Source organism: Balaenoptera borealis (genome assembly GCF_965194805.1).
Source record: "Balaenoptera borealis genome assembly, chromosome: 13".
Lineage (NCBI taxonomy): Eukaryota > Metazoa > Chordata > Mammalia > Artiodactyla > Balaenopteridae > Balaenoptera > Balaenoptera borealis.
Window position 1 is genome coordinate 17,675,300 of NC_138870.1, and position 17,020 is coordinate 17,692,319.

A 17,020-nucleotide genomic window follows, 5' to 3' on the forward strand; every position below is an offset into this window, starting at 1 on the left:
CTTTCTTTGGTGTAACAGGGTCATTGTTGGCTATGAGGTAAACAAACAAACAAACAGAACATGGAGAAATTGCCGTGTCTCCTAGTACTACTGTCCAGGAGTTAAGTGCAGGTGGGTCAGCCCTTCAACCCTTCATTCCATCCATAGCCTCTCTGCTGAGTTACATTTTGAGAATATTCCTTTCTCCAGGAAACACTTAGCACTTCCGCATCAGTAGCGTACAAAAAAGGAAAAATATCTTCCTGACATTTGCAAGAATTTCAAACTCCATTGGATACTTTTTTGGAGCAAAAAAAGTACTATACATCTGATTAGGGATTGCCTGGGAAAGTTGGAGCTGCCACAAGAAAAGCATGAGTTAAATATCTCACCATAAATATCTCTTTTCCATAATTTTAAAAATACCACAGCAAAAAAATACTATGTGCCAGCAGATTTATACCCCTAATTGTCATGATAATTATCATGCAGTTTGCAAGTGAGGGATTCCAGCCTTCCAATTTCTGATCAGAAATAACACACTCTTTGTTAAACATGTAATTTATTTTTACCAAGTCATAAAGAACAGCACTTCTAGCTGATAGGCGAACCATTAAGGCCACAAGTCAAAAGAAATAATCCAACATCTAGCTAGATATACAGGAGGTGAAAAAAAGGAACCCTGAGTTTCTGCTAGAATCTTCTCTTTGTTTTATCTTTTTTTTTTTTTTATTGAAGTGTAGTTTATTTACAGTGTTGTACCAATCTCTGCTGTACAGCAAAGTGACTCTCTTTTAAACATAAAACAAGTGATGGTGTCCACCTGCTGATCTGGGCTTAGAGGGAGGGAAGTGGGGCAGAAGGCAGTGGAGACATGATTTTGAGAGTTACAGACCCGTAACCTGGTTCCTAAAAGTTAATTTAGAAAATGCAAAGACTCACTTTTCTGCAACACATGCTCTCTAGTGCCATCAAGTATTTGTATGTTCTTCAACAGTGTCAGTTTAAGATAGAGGAAATCTCATGACCAGCTGACATGATATTTTACATCATGAGAAAAAGGAAAATAATCATTGATTTCATGCATATGGTTCATACCTCAGCCAGACAACTCAGGCTTCCTGTGTTTTGTGTAAAATTCTAAATATATTAATAACAACTTCTAAGTATTATTTATGACTTGAAAGAAGAAGGCAGTAAATTACTCCCCACCATTCCTTTATGTGGAATGGAACCTTGGAATTTCTCAAGATTCAAAGGTTTCAGTGAGATGTGATGGGTAATTATTTTTCCCCCCAACTTTGTGTATGGAAAATGTCTAACATACTGAAAAGCTGTAAGAACTTTATGTTGAACGCCTGTGTACATATCAGCTAGATTCTGCCATTAACATTTTATAATGTTTGCTTAATCACATACCCATCCGTCTCTCTTTATCAGTACACTAATGCATCTGCATTTTTGGATGCATTTCAAAGTAAGTTGCAGATATGGGTACACTTCCCTAAAATCTATCAGCATGCATATTATTAAGTGCAATTCAGTATGTATTTACAACTAGTTATGTTTTAAACAACCAGTCTAGAGGTGCTTGGCTGACTAAAGTACTCGTGGGGAGAAAAAGGTGCCAAAAATACGAGTGGTTGAGATTTGACCAGAAAAGAACAGTTTTATTGAATTAATAATAGCTTTCAATTATTCTTACCATGCAAAGAACTTTATGGATACTATTTGATCTGATCCTTACAACAACTCTATAAATTTGTTTTATTGCCTTCACATTCTTCATAAGAAAATGGAGGTTTATAGAGGTTAATCACTTGTCCATGGTACAGAGCAAGGCTGGAATTTAGTACATCCACATGTGTTGGCCTTTACTTGTGTTTCTTTTTTCTAAACCAGCATCTTGATAATGAAAAAAAAAATTGAGGTATTTCCCCTGTTTGTTTAAAAAATACTTAAAATAGATATCATACTTTCAAAATTACCCAAGGAGAACATCTATTTATTTCCAGTTGTGGATATGACACTTAGAAAAGGGTTTCTACAAGCTCCTCCTTCCTCTTGCAGTAGATAGAAATAATACCACTCTCAATTAATTTGTGCATCCTATTTTTTCCTGTTGTTTATTGACTGATACCAAAGTATTTGATATTAAATATTTAAAAACTAGTTTCTTTTTTTTATTGGAGTATAGTTGATATTCAATGTTGTGTTAATTTCTGGTGTACAGCAAAGTGATTTGTTTATACATATATACATATTCTTTTCCATTATGGTTTATTACCGGATATTGAATATAGTTCCATGTGCTATATAGTAGGACCTTGTTGTTTTAAGAAAAGCTAGTTTCTACTATTAGTGTTGAAATCTGACAATTATATCTTAAAGGGGTTATTTCTAGTATAAACTTCATTGTTCAGAATTATGCTCATTTCTATCTTAATTTTTCCCTCTTGATTATACACAGACACACACACACACACACAGTAGTTACACCTGTTTATAAAAGCTGTTCAAAACCTGTTGTTAGGATTGATGAGTTAAATTATTATTAAAACATTAATATTCGTTTTTTAGCTGTAAATATTCCTAAGAGAAACACTGCTTATATTAAATTGGGAAAAAATGCTTTTTATTTTAAGGTCATTAAATTTTGGTACTAGCATTTCCTTTACTTGACTCTGAGGTTCAAGACGAGGAGAAACAATGTCATTTCCACTGAGGGAATTCATTTCAGATGTAAGCTTCCATTCATTGAATTCTAGCAAAGAGGCTTCTAACACAGCTTGAAGCCTTTTTTTTTTTTTTGCCAGGGGTTGGGGGCGGAGGATGGCTAGTTCTTAACACATTAATATATAATTATGGTTATTGAGCTAATGTCTTTGAACATGTTTTGAATTAAGGTGCCACGTAGAGTTATGTCACTGAATCCTACCTGAAGAGATGCCATATACGATTGAGTAATCCAGGAACCTCACTTTTTAATATTTTGCCAAGAATAAATGAGCATGTGTTTTTGTTGCATATTTAGAGAATGCATATTCTTTCACTTTCAAGTCTGCCCTACCTTATAGCTTATACACACATGATTTACAATCCTGTGCAGATTTATGTATCATTCCATATGTAATTCAATATGCTAGGGAGTTTTTGTTTTTGTTTTTTTAAATTTATGTATTTATTATTTATTTGGCTGCATTGGGTCTTCGTTGCTGCGCATGGGCTTTCTCTAGCTGCGGCGAGCAGGGGCTACTCTTCGTTGCGGTGCACGAGCTTCTCATTGTGGTTGCTTCTCTTGTTGTGGAGCACGGGCTCTAGGTGTGCGGGCTCAGTAGTTGTGGTGTGCGGGCTTAGTTGCTCCGTGGCATGTGGGATCTTCCCGGACCAGGGATTGAACCCCTGTCCCTGCACTGGCAGGCGGATTCTTAACCACTGCACCACCAGGGAAGTCCAATACGCTAGGGAGTTTTAAAGCGAGTGAAAGAGTTGTATAGTTTATTTATTTATTTATTTTTGTATATTTTAAAGTAATTAAAATATTTTTGATTTAAAGAAACACTCTTAAGTCTAAGAGGACGAAACCTAGAAAGATTTCCTTTCCTCTGTCATTGAGTATGTTAGCCTTGGGAAGGAGACCATTAAACAGCAATCAAATCCTTTCTGAGAAACTTCTTAGTCCCCCCGTACCCCCGCCCTTCCTTTATAACAACCAAAAATGGAGCTTGAAAAGGCTTCTCATGATTCATCTCTCCAACAGCTTGCCTTTCTCCTTTGTCACCAGAGTAAGCAGTTCTTTCCAGATCTAATCTTCCACCAGAAGCCACAAAGTTGGCTTCTTGAAATCTCTCAAGTGCTTGTTTCTCAAATAATTAATTAAAAACAAATAAATAAAATGTGTAAGCCTTTAAGGTTCTGCAGATGACTCATTTTCTTCCAAAACAGTCTGTCAACAGTTGCAATGTCCATAATGATAATTGTGAGAGAGGGATAATTACCTTTAGGAATTATGCGTCATGTAAATTTTTATTTTAAAGTGCTCTTAGGAATAAGGATGGTTTATTGCTTTTGACAGCTTGGTCTGTGTGAATAAACAGGGGAGCTATGTTTAGAGGCAGCCTGCTAAGTTGGAAGGAGCAATGATTCCGAAGAAGATACTAAGAAGATATAGTGATAGTTATAATCAGACCTAAACACCCTAGGTAGCTATTTGCATTTTATACACCTCCATCAGATCAAGCTTCTGGAAACACTTAGGTTATGTCACATAATTAATAAATATTGGGTCTAGAGCCCATAACTCTACCCACTACACATACTGCCTCCTGTGAGCCCGTGATGACTTTTTCCTCCCTTCCCTTCTTCCTTCCTTCCTTCCTTCCTTCCTTCCTTCCTTCCTTCCTTCCTTCCTTCCTTCCTCCCTCCCCTCCCTTCCCTTCCCTTCCCTTCCTTTTCCTTCCCTTCCTTTTCCTTCCCTTCCTTTTCCTTCCCTTTCTTTCTTTCTTGCTTTTTTTTTTGTATTTTTAGTACGTATCACAGTGCTTGACAGTCAAGAGCTCAGTAAATATTGGATGTAGTCCACAAAATTAAAAATTGCCTGTAAATGTATTACATAAGTGTTTATTGTAACTGTAAAAATTTACAGGAAAGAATACTTTTAATCTAAATATACTACCTATTTTGAAATATAATTTGAATGACATTTCTTCTTCTTGGTAATCAGAACAAAATTTAATGGAATAATTATATATTACAATATCCTTATAAACACCAGGGAAATGCCAATATTTTATGGGGCTGTATTTCAGTATTATTAATACTAGTGTAAAAAGTTTCTCTTTTTATGAATCTCAAATCATTTCCAGGTCAAAATTTTGGCAGATGCATTTTTGCCTAGGTTTTTGGTTAGTTGAAAAGTCAGCCTTCTGAGTTTCTCAAGCATTTTTCCTCATTATCTTAAGAAAAGAGCTGAAAGTAATTACACTCATTTAAGAATGTTTACTTGTGAATTTTCGACATTTACTAAAACTCTCAGTTTCTTATGGCCAGGTTTCTTACCTGTACTTTTGTTGTACAAATGGCATTAGCTGAGGTTGACCTATGACTTTTCAGGTGATGCTGCCATACTTCTTAGGAAAAACCGTTGAGGTATGGTTTCTCTTCCAAGTATTCTTCCCTCTTAAAAAGTTTTTAGTCATTCTCTTAAGATAGCTGACACAGTTAATAGAAGTTGAAAAACATTGAAAACACATTTTTCCTTTATGAGAAGTGTATCGAATGCAGTGTGCTCTAAAAGGTTCATTGCGAGGGATACTGATGGACTCCTCTCTTTTCCTGGATATAATGTGATCATACTGCCACCATCCTCCTCCTTGATCAGTGCCAAAGTTCATATATCTTTCTACTTAAATTCCTCAGTTTGTTCTCCTGAGATATACCATGACACAGCTCATGTCTCTGGTGTTGAGAGCCAGAATTGAAAAATTACCCTGGGTTGGGAGTTAAAAAGAAGTTAGGAAAAGGAGTCTCATTGCAGAAAAATATTTTGGTTCCTCATCATATTATCCAAATCTTGGTCTTTTGATATGATCAAACATGAGCACATGTATAAAATGCTTTCCTGGGGCCAGCATGGCAAAAACTGTGGTTGGAAAGTGATTCAGATTACACTGAGGACACTTGGATCAGAGATTTCTGCAGCTGGGATTGCTTAGAAGATTTTCGCCATTACTTGAAATCTTTTTCCTGTGTTAATAGTTGGATCTTGTAAAATAAGTCTTCAAATGATTTTAAGTTGACTAGTGTTAGTGCAGCAAAGAGGTTGGGAGTTTACAAGAGTGCAAAATCAAGAAGGTAAACTCGCTAAACCTGAAGTCCCTGGATGATTAAAAGGCTTGGTTTCTCAAGATTTCGTCGTCATTTTCTGAGTCCTTTTCATCAATGTTGACAAAAGCAAGTATCTGAGGGAAGTTTTACTTTTGGCAACAGGGCTGGCAATAGAGATGAGTTCATCTGTCCATGAAGTGCTTGCTCTTGCTTTCTGGCCTCATTTATTTTAATAGCTGTGGGGCCAAATCCCCTACTATCTTTGAAGAGAACGTGCAGTTTGGGTCTTCTTGGAGATGTGTCAGTGGCCAAACAATAAGATGGATTTGACAATTAGTGTCACTGCTATAAAATGACACAGTTAGTTGTAGAAAACCACAGGGTAGAATGCCAAGTCAAAGTAATAGAACATCTCCTTGCTTGAATGATATTCGTTAGCTATGTAACAGGGGCCCTCTGACTTCAAGTCTTTTATAATTATTTCCTTAACTTCTTTATCAGTCACATACCAGAGCATCCAGGATTGAAAAGTATTCTGCTTATAAATGAGCTGCTGTTTGTACTAGGCATTGTATAATTTAATACAATCAAGTATGTCTTCTAAAAGTGTTATTTCTCAAAGAAATAAAGTATTTGCAAATTTAACAGTTTATTAAAGAAATGCCTCGATTAATTGCAGGTCTTTTAGGAATTAATTTCTGTAACTTCGTCTATTGACCATTTTTGTCTCATGGAAAGATGTTTTCCTCTAATATTCACTTTGGATTGCATAACTTCCTTTTTTTTTTTTAAAGCAATGATTTGCTCAGAAGCTATTCCATTCAGCTTAAAAATCATAGGAGAACAGTAAAGAGAGGACTATTTGTGAATGACATTTCCCACCATCTTCTTACAAAGATAAATTCTGGGGGAAGAAGCTAACCAAGCAAAACTAGCACTGTCAGTGAAGACAGAATACAATTCGAGTTACTAAATGAAACCATAGGAGAAATTCTCTTCACTGACCTTCCCCCTGACCGGCTTACCTAACTAGCCTAACTAGCTAGCCTAACTAGCCTAACTAGCTAGCCTAACTAGCACTAGCCAGTGCTCTCCAGTCTCTGTTGAAAATAAAAACTGATGCCCATCATCTGTGTTTGTTCCCAAACTTAAACTTACTGCTCCAGCAATTGTGTTTGTTCCCACTTATACTTACTACTGTAATTACATAATTTAATTAAAATTATATTAACTATTGAAGTATAAGCAGAAAAAATATTGTTGCTGTTTTTATGAAAACTTGGTTAAATGGTTTCTTTGAAAGACTTGATGGAGGCCAAGTGGATATAATATACATGTTAAATTAGGTGTAGGTGATGTAATTGTGAAATATTTGGGGAGCTGTAAAGATCAAATAACCTTGTTGCATTACAGATGTTTAGGTTCTCTTCTTTTTAAAGGTGACATGCAATACCAAATAGGAGACCTATATCTTGTAGAGTCTTGTCCTTTATAAAAGATTGGTGAATGAATGTATGAATAATGAATATTTCAAGTTAAAACCGAATATCTATTATATGTACATTGAGTTTGGTTAAATGATTTTCTGCTCTGCATGACTCAACTGCATGGCTGATTTTTCTTTGTTAACCAATTACCAGTCCTGGTCACCTGGATAAGAAGACTTTTGCCATATTAAATCTAAGCCTGACCAAATTTAACCCTGGGACCAGTCTTTGCAAGTTACATATAACGTAACACAATGAAACAGCTTGAAAAAATAGATACATGAAGTATTTTAATCTTTATTTGTATCATTTTAAAACATTATATTAAGATGAATCCCATTTATTGCACACAGCATCTCTTCTCATAATCCCCCAAACTCTACCCAAATTCTTGGCTTAAACGATTGATTCAGAAACTCCAGGGAAGTGACCTGGTAAATATATATTTTTAACAAGCTCCCAAAAGGACTTCTTTTCTGGCAAGTGTGGAAAGCACTACATTACTTCTCCTTGTTGCTCTGACTCTTATGACTACATAATTGATCACTTAGCTGGAAACTGAAAAATATTTTGTTATTTTAATGACTAAAATTATGCATTGCACATGTGTTCTTTTTCCTGTGCTCTAAAAAACCTGATATAGAAGAATATTTCTAACCCATACAGAAACACAAATATTTTCGTTCCAAAATAACTGGCAAGATAGACATGGCATAGAGAAATTCCCTCTATTCCTATAGGTGTGTATTTCCCGAAATGAGCAGATAATGCTTTATTTTGGAGAATGTGGGAAAGAAAAAAATCAAGTACAAGTTGAGGATGAGAAAACTGAGTTTTAGATGAAGAAAGCAGATTCTGGCACACAGAGTTGAAAAATGGAAAACATTAGAGCCCAGTTATACATACTCAAGCTGGCCTGGAGAGAATACACATTAAAATAAAATAATTGTTTCTCAAAGGACAAAATTGGAACTAAGTAGGTCTGTTTCAGAGGTAAGCAGTTCTCAACTTCCAATGTAAAAGGAGAAGCTGGTGTTTACGTAGAAGAATCTATGTAAAAGCCATATGGAGCTGTCTCTAATAAATATCCATTTAATCAAATGCCACTATTTTTTAAAAAATGTTTTGTAGTTTGATGCAGAGAATGTACTTTTATTTCTTCAACAGCTGCTCTTTTTAAATGGGTGCAGCTGTACTACAGATTTAATTGGCAACAATTGCTTAATTTTTAGTTGGTTGCTTCCAGTCTTTCAAAAGCAATGTTTCTGTGGAAGGCAAAGGCTTGATTTCTTTTTCCTAGAAAGTGCAAAGTATGGTATGAAGTAGGAATCAGGCAAATAAAAGTTTCTGGCTGACTTTTTTAAAACGTGAAAGCGGTACTTCCTATGTTTCTGGCACTACTTTTCTTAGCCATCCTTTTCATATCACATTGATATAGAGGTTTGATGCCCAGATATCAGTCTTTATCTCAGAACTCCTAAAACACTGTAAGCTAGAGCAGATTCTAAAAAATGACCTGAAAACGAGAAAAAAATGATACCCATTAATTTTTAAATATTATCTGCTTGAGAATTAACCAGCATCATATATTTATTGCTTGAATTAGAACTTTGACTTTTCAGTACATAGAGATACTTGTATCTTGATGTGTTTGATTAAATTAAAATGTAAAAATATATGTCGTCCTCTTGTATCTCCCTATATTACTCTGTTTCTCCTATAACATTTAAAAATCGACTTTCTGGCTTAGTTGCTATGGAGAATTCATCCTTTTGCATGCCTTAAAATTCAGTCTCTTTTAAACTGAAAAAAAAAATTGGGGGAAAGGTAAGCATTAATGTTATAGTATGTAAAATTTATCTCAGTTTCAACATCTTTTATTTCTCATAGCCTTTCATCCTCCAAATAGAACTACGAGTGCAGATGTATAGAATAATCTTGATTTCTTAAACCTTGATTTAAAAAGTATGTAACACTCTTAATCTTTCATGTAAGTCTTGTCTAGAGAGCGCTGAATGTTTAGGTTTGCTGAATAAAACCTCCTAGACTATCTGTTTCTTTACTGTTCACATACCCACTTGACTCATGGTTTAGCTATGAGGGTTTTTTTGTTAAAGTTATGCCTTCCTTATGAAGTATTTTCAAAGATCTCCTTCTGTGTATTAGAGTCTTGTTAAATGTTACCTAGGGATTTCTTAATTTCTTTATTTAGTAGGTAATGCAGACAGAATTGTATAATGGATGTGAATTTGTATTTCCCCATTCCAAATCCTAGTCCCTTTTAGTTACCTAGTTGTTACCCAGATTTAAAACTAACAAGGAACTAGTTACTGTGATTACCTTGAAGCTTTCCACTTCTCAGAAGTATTTTATGCTTAATGGTAGTTGTGTAGTATATAACTCAGTAGCAAAGTCTGTTCTTATTTTTAAATGATATTTTACTTAACATTTTAATTTTTGCTTATTAAACAGTAAGCCATTCATAGGAAACTGAGGTAGATATAGCTCTATATATTCTCCCAAATCAATGACACTTTTATTTATAGTTTCCAGTCTTTGGGGGTAAGGGAAAATGTGATTTTTAGCTTACCTTTGATCTCTGCGAGAAAGGGGTTTCTCTATAGAACTCAGTGTGCTCGTTCTTTCTCAGTTTAATATTGGTATCTATTAATGAGCTCCATTAAGTTTAATAAACATTTCAGAAAACTTTTGATTTACTTTTAACTCTCTGCCTTGTCTTTAACCTTTTGTTCTTTATTCCACTGTCCCAATTGTATTTTTTATGATGTCTAAGCTAAAACATAAATTTTGAAATGTTCTTAATATTTAAAAGTATGGCAATAAAATGAGAAACAACTGGTGTTAATGGAACATCATTAATAATAATAATTGATGTTACAGTGACCAGTGAGTTGTAAGTTGTGTTTAAAAAAGTACTGTTCTTTCAAAGATTTCTTTATTTTTGCTCTTTTTTCCTGGTCTGTGTGTGTGTGTGTGTGTGTGTGTGTGTGTGTGTGTGTGTGTGTGTTTGTTGATGGAGGGTGATTTGGGAAGAAGGAATGAGTCTTCAGAAAATTTCTTGGTCAATCATTATTAATGTGCCTAAGCAATAGCAAAGATTCAGCGTATTCTATTGAGATCATAAGTAGCAGGTGAAATTAGACAATGAAATGTCAATTCTTGTATTAGTTTCCTGGGGCTGTTGTAACAAAGCACCACAGACTGAATGGCTTAAACAACAGAAATATATTGTCTCACAGTTTTGGAGGACAGAATTTTGAGATCGAAGTGTCGGCAGGGTTGGTCCCTTCAGAGAGGGCAGGGTCTGTTCTGTGTCTGTCTCCTAGGTTTTGATGGTCTTAGGTGTTTCTTGTCTTGTAGGCAGTGTTCTCCCTGTGTCTTCACATTGTCTTCACTCTGTGTGTGTCTTTCCCTGAGTCCAATTTTTTTCTATTCATAAGGATGCAGTCATATTGGATGAGGGCCCACCCTAACGATCGCATCTTGACTAGATCATCTGCAAAGACCCTATTTCCAAAGAAGGCCCCATTCACAGGCACTGGGGTTAGGACTTCAATGTCGTATTTTTGTGACAGGGTGCAGGAGGGACACAACCTGTAACAGTACTTGAACCATCGCTTTGCTCCTTTGTGATTAATTTTTAATTAGTTTTCAGAATGCATCCTATTTTTATTCTGAGTGCTCAGAATAAGACAAAAAGTCCATTCGAGTATATTGATTTATTTAGTGGGAAAATGGGTTGAAGTTTCATAATGATACAAAATGAAGTTACTGATTTTCTGTCATCTCTGTGCTGATATTGGTATTTTATGAAAATTAATAAACTATAAGCATTTACCTATCTACCTTTGCTATGGAATCAGTGTCCTCAGAACCTGTGATATTTATTTTCCTTTGTACACTTACTTATTAACTCTACCTTTAAGTGTTATTACTATACTAATTTCAGTACATTTGTTTTCTTTTATAATATGGCAGGCTATGGAGTGCAAAGATTCATTTTTTCTAGGTTAGCAAAAAGTAAATAATCTAAGAAATTTCGATGAGTACTTTGAAATAACTGAGGGGACTGTGTCCTGAACACCTAGATTAAGGACTTTATCCCACTAATGCCTGAATACTGCTGCTTCTGCTTCTATTGGTATTTCATTGTTTATCCAAATAAAATCCAAAGTATAGTTGTTCTTTTTTAAATACCACAGTCTAAATTCTTATTGTAGCCTATTTCTGACAGGCCTTTAAAAATACAGTGCCTTGACATTTATATTGATATAGTGATACTCAGTCACTGCTATTAGCAATTCTTAGTTCCTGGTACATATGTATCTCATATTTTTAAAAATGAAAATGATCGGTTCAGTGTTTTAGAACCTGGCTGCTTTTGAGTGGATCACCTAATCACAGATATTAAAAACATACGTTTCTTTGAGAGCTAGCTCTAAGTGTAGAAACTGTCAGAGGATTACTTTAGGTTTTTGGGGGGTTTTTTTAACAATATTTTTTCTAATTATTGAAGTAATCCATGCTTATTAAACAAATTTTGGAAAATGCAGAAAGGTATACTGGGAAAAGTACTTGCAATTCACCCATAATGTAGATACTCTTAAATCTTACTGGTGTACATGTCTATGAATGTGAGCTCACATGCCTATGTGTAGAGCTAAAGGATAATTTTTTTTAAAGAAGTTAATCATGACTAACACAAATATAAAATGAATACATGCCAAATATTTCACTTAACTGATTAATGAGGGAACAGATAAGATATGAGAGCTGATTCAGAGAAGAAGTCAAAGTATCCCACATTTATAGTCAGGTAAAGAATGATGGAATCAATTTTTTTTAAATGCAAAACTGATCAGTATCTGTAGGGCAAGAATCAACTGCGTTCCAATGGGCAGAGCATGCATTTCTACTCGGATCAGTGTTTGGACAGTAATTTGCGTTGCTATCTGTTTTCTGTTAGGAGTTGTAAAATGGCTCAAAGACAGTGAAAGCCAGAGCTATCCAGATCACCAGTTGGAATTACTGTTTTTACATTTTTTCCACCTAAAACTAATTGAAAATCAACCATGTGTATTACTTCCCGCGGACATCACGACTGTCCACATAGTTACCAATGAGCATTATGAAATGCACAAACTAACACAAAAACAAGGAAACAAAAGTAAAACAAAGACAGTCCTACCTTTCCCTCCCTTTCTTTACTCTGGGACAGGCAGTATCACACCCCTTCACTGTCCTGTCTCCCAGTCACCCTTGTGCTTTTTTATGCACTTTTCCCCCACTCCCCAAACACACAGCCAACCTGATCAGTCCAATCCTGATTCTGAAGTTTTGAGTTTTTCTTGCTTCAGTTGATGAAACCAGCCACAGCATCTGAGCCATATATGCAAGAGTGTTGTTCGTTGTCTGCGAATAAGAATTCTTAACATTTACCTTTAAAGCTTCTATTGCACTGCAGTGACAGAGCTTTGCCAAAGTAGCCTAATCTTTACTCATCTTTTCAAAAATTCATCTTTGTTGTTATTCCCATGAGGCAAATATCTCTTTTAAAGGAACAAGCTTTTAAGACAATTAGCTTCTTTATCATTGAATGCAAGCAATGTCATTCTCAGTGTTTAATCACGTTATTTTGTCTGAAATATCCAGGGTCAAGGAGATATTTTATATTTTAGTAGCTATTTTTTAACTAATAATTCTTCAGGAGCTAATAAATTCTTTGGGAATTTCTTACAAATATAGTGTTCCAAATTCACTTATACAATCTGAATTTGAATATGGCTATCTAAAAATGAACTCATTTTTAGGAGGGAGAACTCATTTAGAAGAGGGAGAGGGATGAACTGGAAGTTTGGGGTTAGTAGATGCAAACTATTACATTTAGAATAGATAAGCCACAAGGTCCTACTCTATAGTGCAGTGAACTATATCCAGTCTCCTGAGATAAATGGAAAAGAATATATAAAAAGAATGTATATATGTGTATAACTGAGTCACTTTGCTGTACAGCAGAAATTAGCACAACCTTATAAATCAACTGTAGTTCAATTAAAAATGAACTTATTTTCTGTTTCCTTTCAAATATAGATTTTTATTAACAATTATTTCTCTTGGTCATTTTTTTCCTTCATTAATGACTTGTGTATTTCATTTTCATTTTATTGCATGGGCAAGAGAAGAGAAAAATGCATTCATTTTTGTCTTTTCTAGCAATTAATACTAAATTATTAATAGGAAACTTCTACTGAAGATTTCATCTGGCTGTAATCTATAGTCAGAGTAACATAGCTAGCGAGCTTGGCAGTCAGCTCCTAACAATATGAGCAAACCTTGAGGTGGGCATGAAGAATGATGGCCATCCTTGTGCCAGGGCCTTATTACCATTTTAATTCAAAAATGTTGTTTTGGGTATAAGTAAACTACGGTAGCCATGAAAATAAGTGAGACTAACCATTTGTTTTAACTTATATGTTGATATATTCCATAAAATTGAAAGAATGGAAAGTTAACGTGTAGCTTTCCACCAGTCTCTGTAGAGGAAGGGAAATAATTCATGCCTAAATATGTTAATGTTTAACTGAACTATTTTATGTACAGTTGTATTTGATTGCAAGATACAGCATTTACTTAAGATTTATCGTTTTAATTCTAAGTCTTGCCTCACCTATAACCTACATAGCTTTTATTCTAGTAAAAACAAGTCTGAAAGTAATGTTCACTGATTTAGATGTTGATGACAGATGTGTCTTATGGCAGGATAGCGTCTATGGCTTGGAGACATGGCCAACATTTACTCTCCAATAATGAATGACCTGGATTTTTCCCACATGTTTGAGGTCTTGACGTCACAGAGACTAAAGGATTTGGGGCTCTGGTATATTCCCTGCTGGCAGTCATTCATAAGTAAATTCCTGGTAGGAGAGTTGGATTTGAGTGACATCTGGAGGCTTTCTGTACCTAGATGTGGGGGAATTCTGGGTTTGCATTTTTTCTGGTAAGCTAGATTTGGCTTTTAGGAAATGTCACAAGTGCAATTGATGGATTTCACATTTCACATTGAGAGGGACTGAAAGATTGGAAGAATTGAAGGAGAAATATTGGTCTTTTATGATGTCTTCCATTGAATAGAATTAGTTAATTTGATGTTAGGTGCTCATATAAAGCATTGCTTGAGCTCCGTAGACGTCAGGAAGATATATCTGTTATTAATTATGATTTAAAAGTGAAGATTGAATTTTTTAACTTATCACAAAATTACAGCAGTTATCCTTGAATGTTCAGAAAGGAAGCATTCCGAAGTATCTAGCTATGGGGCAAAATTGTTAGTAATTGAATTCCATTTTCTCCCTAAGGCCCTCTGCACTGTGGGAAACTCTCCATGAGTGTTGAAGAAGTGGTGTGAGAGTGTTGTATTTGCAGCATGGAAGAGGGAAATAGAAGGCTCCTTTGCATTGTGTCTAAGCAGAGCAGTGCTTGCAGAATGAGCTTGGAATGTGACTTAGTCTCCAGTTCCCTATAAAATATTGCTTATATAGTCTGATCATGCAGATGTGATGAAATCTGAGGCAAACTCTATTGTACATTAATAATGCCCCACAGGAAGCTATAAGATTCCATCATTATTAAATTCTGGAGTATAATGTTAAAAGTATAATATTAAATGTTTCTCTCCTTTGGTTCTCATCTTATCAGAAGAGCCAGTATCCAGTGTCTCTTTGGCACATTATCAACAGGAGAAATAGCAAGGTACTATTTTCCTATTCACGGATTTTTTTGCAACCCAAGAGTATCAATATATAGCACAATGTCTAGATTTCTATGCTAGAGAATTATTTTCCGTACTTTATTAAAAAAACCCTGTAGTCAAAATCGTAAAAAAAAAATTTAACTACAAAGTGGGTATCTGTCCTAAAAGGGCTACTGTACAAGTATACCAAATTTCTTTAAAGGAGAAGTCAGTAGTGGTAAGTGGTATCAAATCCCATTGTTGTAATTTCATTAATGGTTAGTATGTAACACTTTATTGCATTTTTATTGGAAAAATATAAAATCAAATTTAAATGTTGTAGAACTATAAAATATAGAAGTTTATGTTCTCTTGTAATCCTGCTTCCCAGATGAAGTTCCTATCGATAATTTAATGTGTAGTCTTTTAATACTACAGAAGGCATAGTGAGGAAGCAGTAGTGGGTAGAGATGGAGCACAGATTCTGGAACCACACTGCCTGAATTTGAATCCTGTCTCTGCTACTGTATGAGCCAGGGTGCTGGCAGGAAATCAAAGGGTCTGGAGACTTTGAGGAAGGGACAAGTTATGGAGATATTAAGGGAAACACCAAGGAATGGTGAGACAACCTGGGTTAGCGAGAGGGGAATGCTCTTCCCACCCCAATGAGAGTGGTAGCTGTAAGAAAGGGGTTACTGAGCAGAAGCTATGGTCAGGAGGAGAGGAAAACAGCCCCTGTTGGATGTGAACAGGGGAGGGGAGGGCAGTGGGGATGGGTATAAAGCCCCCACTTCTACCACCTTGCCCTACCCTCACCTTTGAGGGTCACTCCCATCGGCTAAATCCAAACAGAATCTGTGGACTCGGGAATCCCGGTGTTGTCATGCATAGAAATCAGCCTCTTTAGGGCAGAGGAGGAAGGTTAGATGTGGTGAGGGGCAAATGGAGAATTACAAGCAAAAATACTAGCTGTATGACTTAAGAAACAGTACTGACAGTTTACTCTGTGCTTCAGTTTCCTCATCAGTTTAATGGGTAGAATAATAGAACCAATAATACAGGGTTATTGTGAGGCTTAAATGAGTTACTATGTACAAAGTGTGTGAGTGCCACCTGGATAGACATGGGTCAGCAAGTATTATTAAGTTATTACTTTAATAACTTTATTAATTAATTATTACTTTATGAATTAATTTTACATGAAATTCAGAAAAATGTGTGATTTTTACTTTAACAATGTATCTTGATCATCTCTCTCTCTCGGTATATGTATGTAAATATATATATATACACAAACACAATACATATACATTATACATACATATACATACATGAATATACACAAATGTACACCCACTTCTTTCTCTCCACACACACACACACACACACACACACACACACACACACACACACACACTCTCTCTCTCTCTCTCTCTCTCTCTCTCTCTGTCTCACATCCTGAACTCTATCTACTTTTTATTGGCTTCAGAGTATTCCACTGTATGGCTGTACCATGATATGTTTAAGCTTTGCTGTTTAGATGGATATTTGGACAATTTCATTATTTCACTCTTATGCACAATGCTGTAGGAACATTTCACCTTTTAACTGCTCGTTTCGGATTTGAGAGAAGCAAGTATGTTTTGTGCACTTGAGCCATCTAGATTAAATCATCTTCAGGCTACTCTCTGATGAGAAGGAATGTAAATGAGTGACATTAGTACAGCTGCTCTGGAAGTGGCTGAAGCCTTTTATTTTTCTTGGTCCTCACCCCATTCAAATTTATAGAGAAAGAAAAGCTTTATAGATTTTTTTCATGACCTTTAACTTTATTGAAGGACAACTTTTTAAATATTATTTTCTTGATACTATAATACTCTGTATGCTCAAGTTTCATGTATTTTATCAAAACGTTGATAATCATGTAAACAGATTCACAGCCAAATTTTTGATCTAGTTGATTTCACTGTAATGAGGT

At 35.3% G+C, this 17,020-nt stretch overlaps 1 protein-coding gene across 1 annotated transcript in view; it reads left to right on the forward strand.

Annotated features, from left to right (window-relative positions):
- Positions 1 to 17,020, forward strand: part of PDE3A (phosphodiesterase 3A) — a 309,909-nt gene that overhangs the window by 112,390 nt on the left and 180,499 nt on the right. The window lies entirely within an intron of this gene.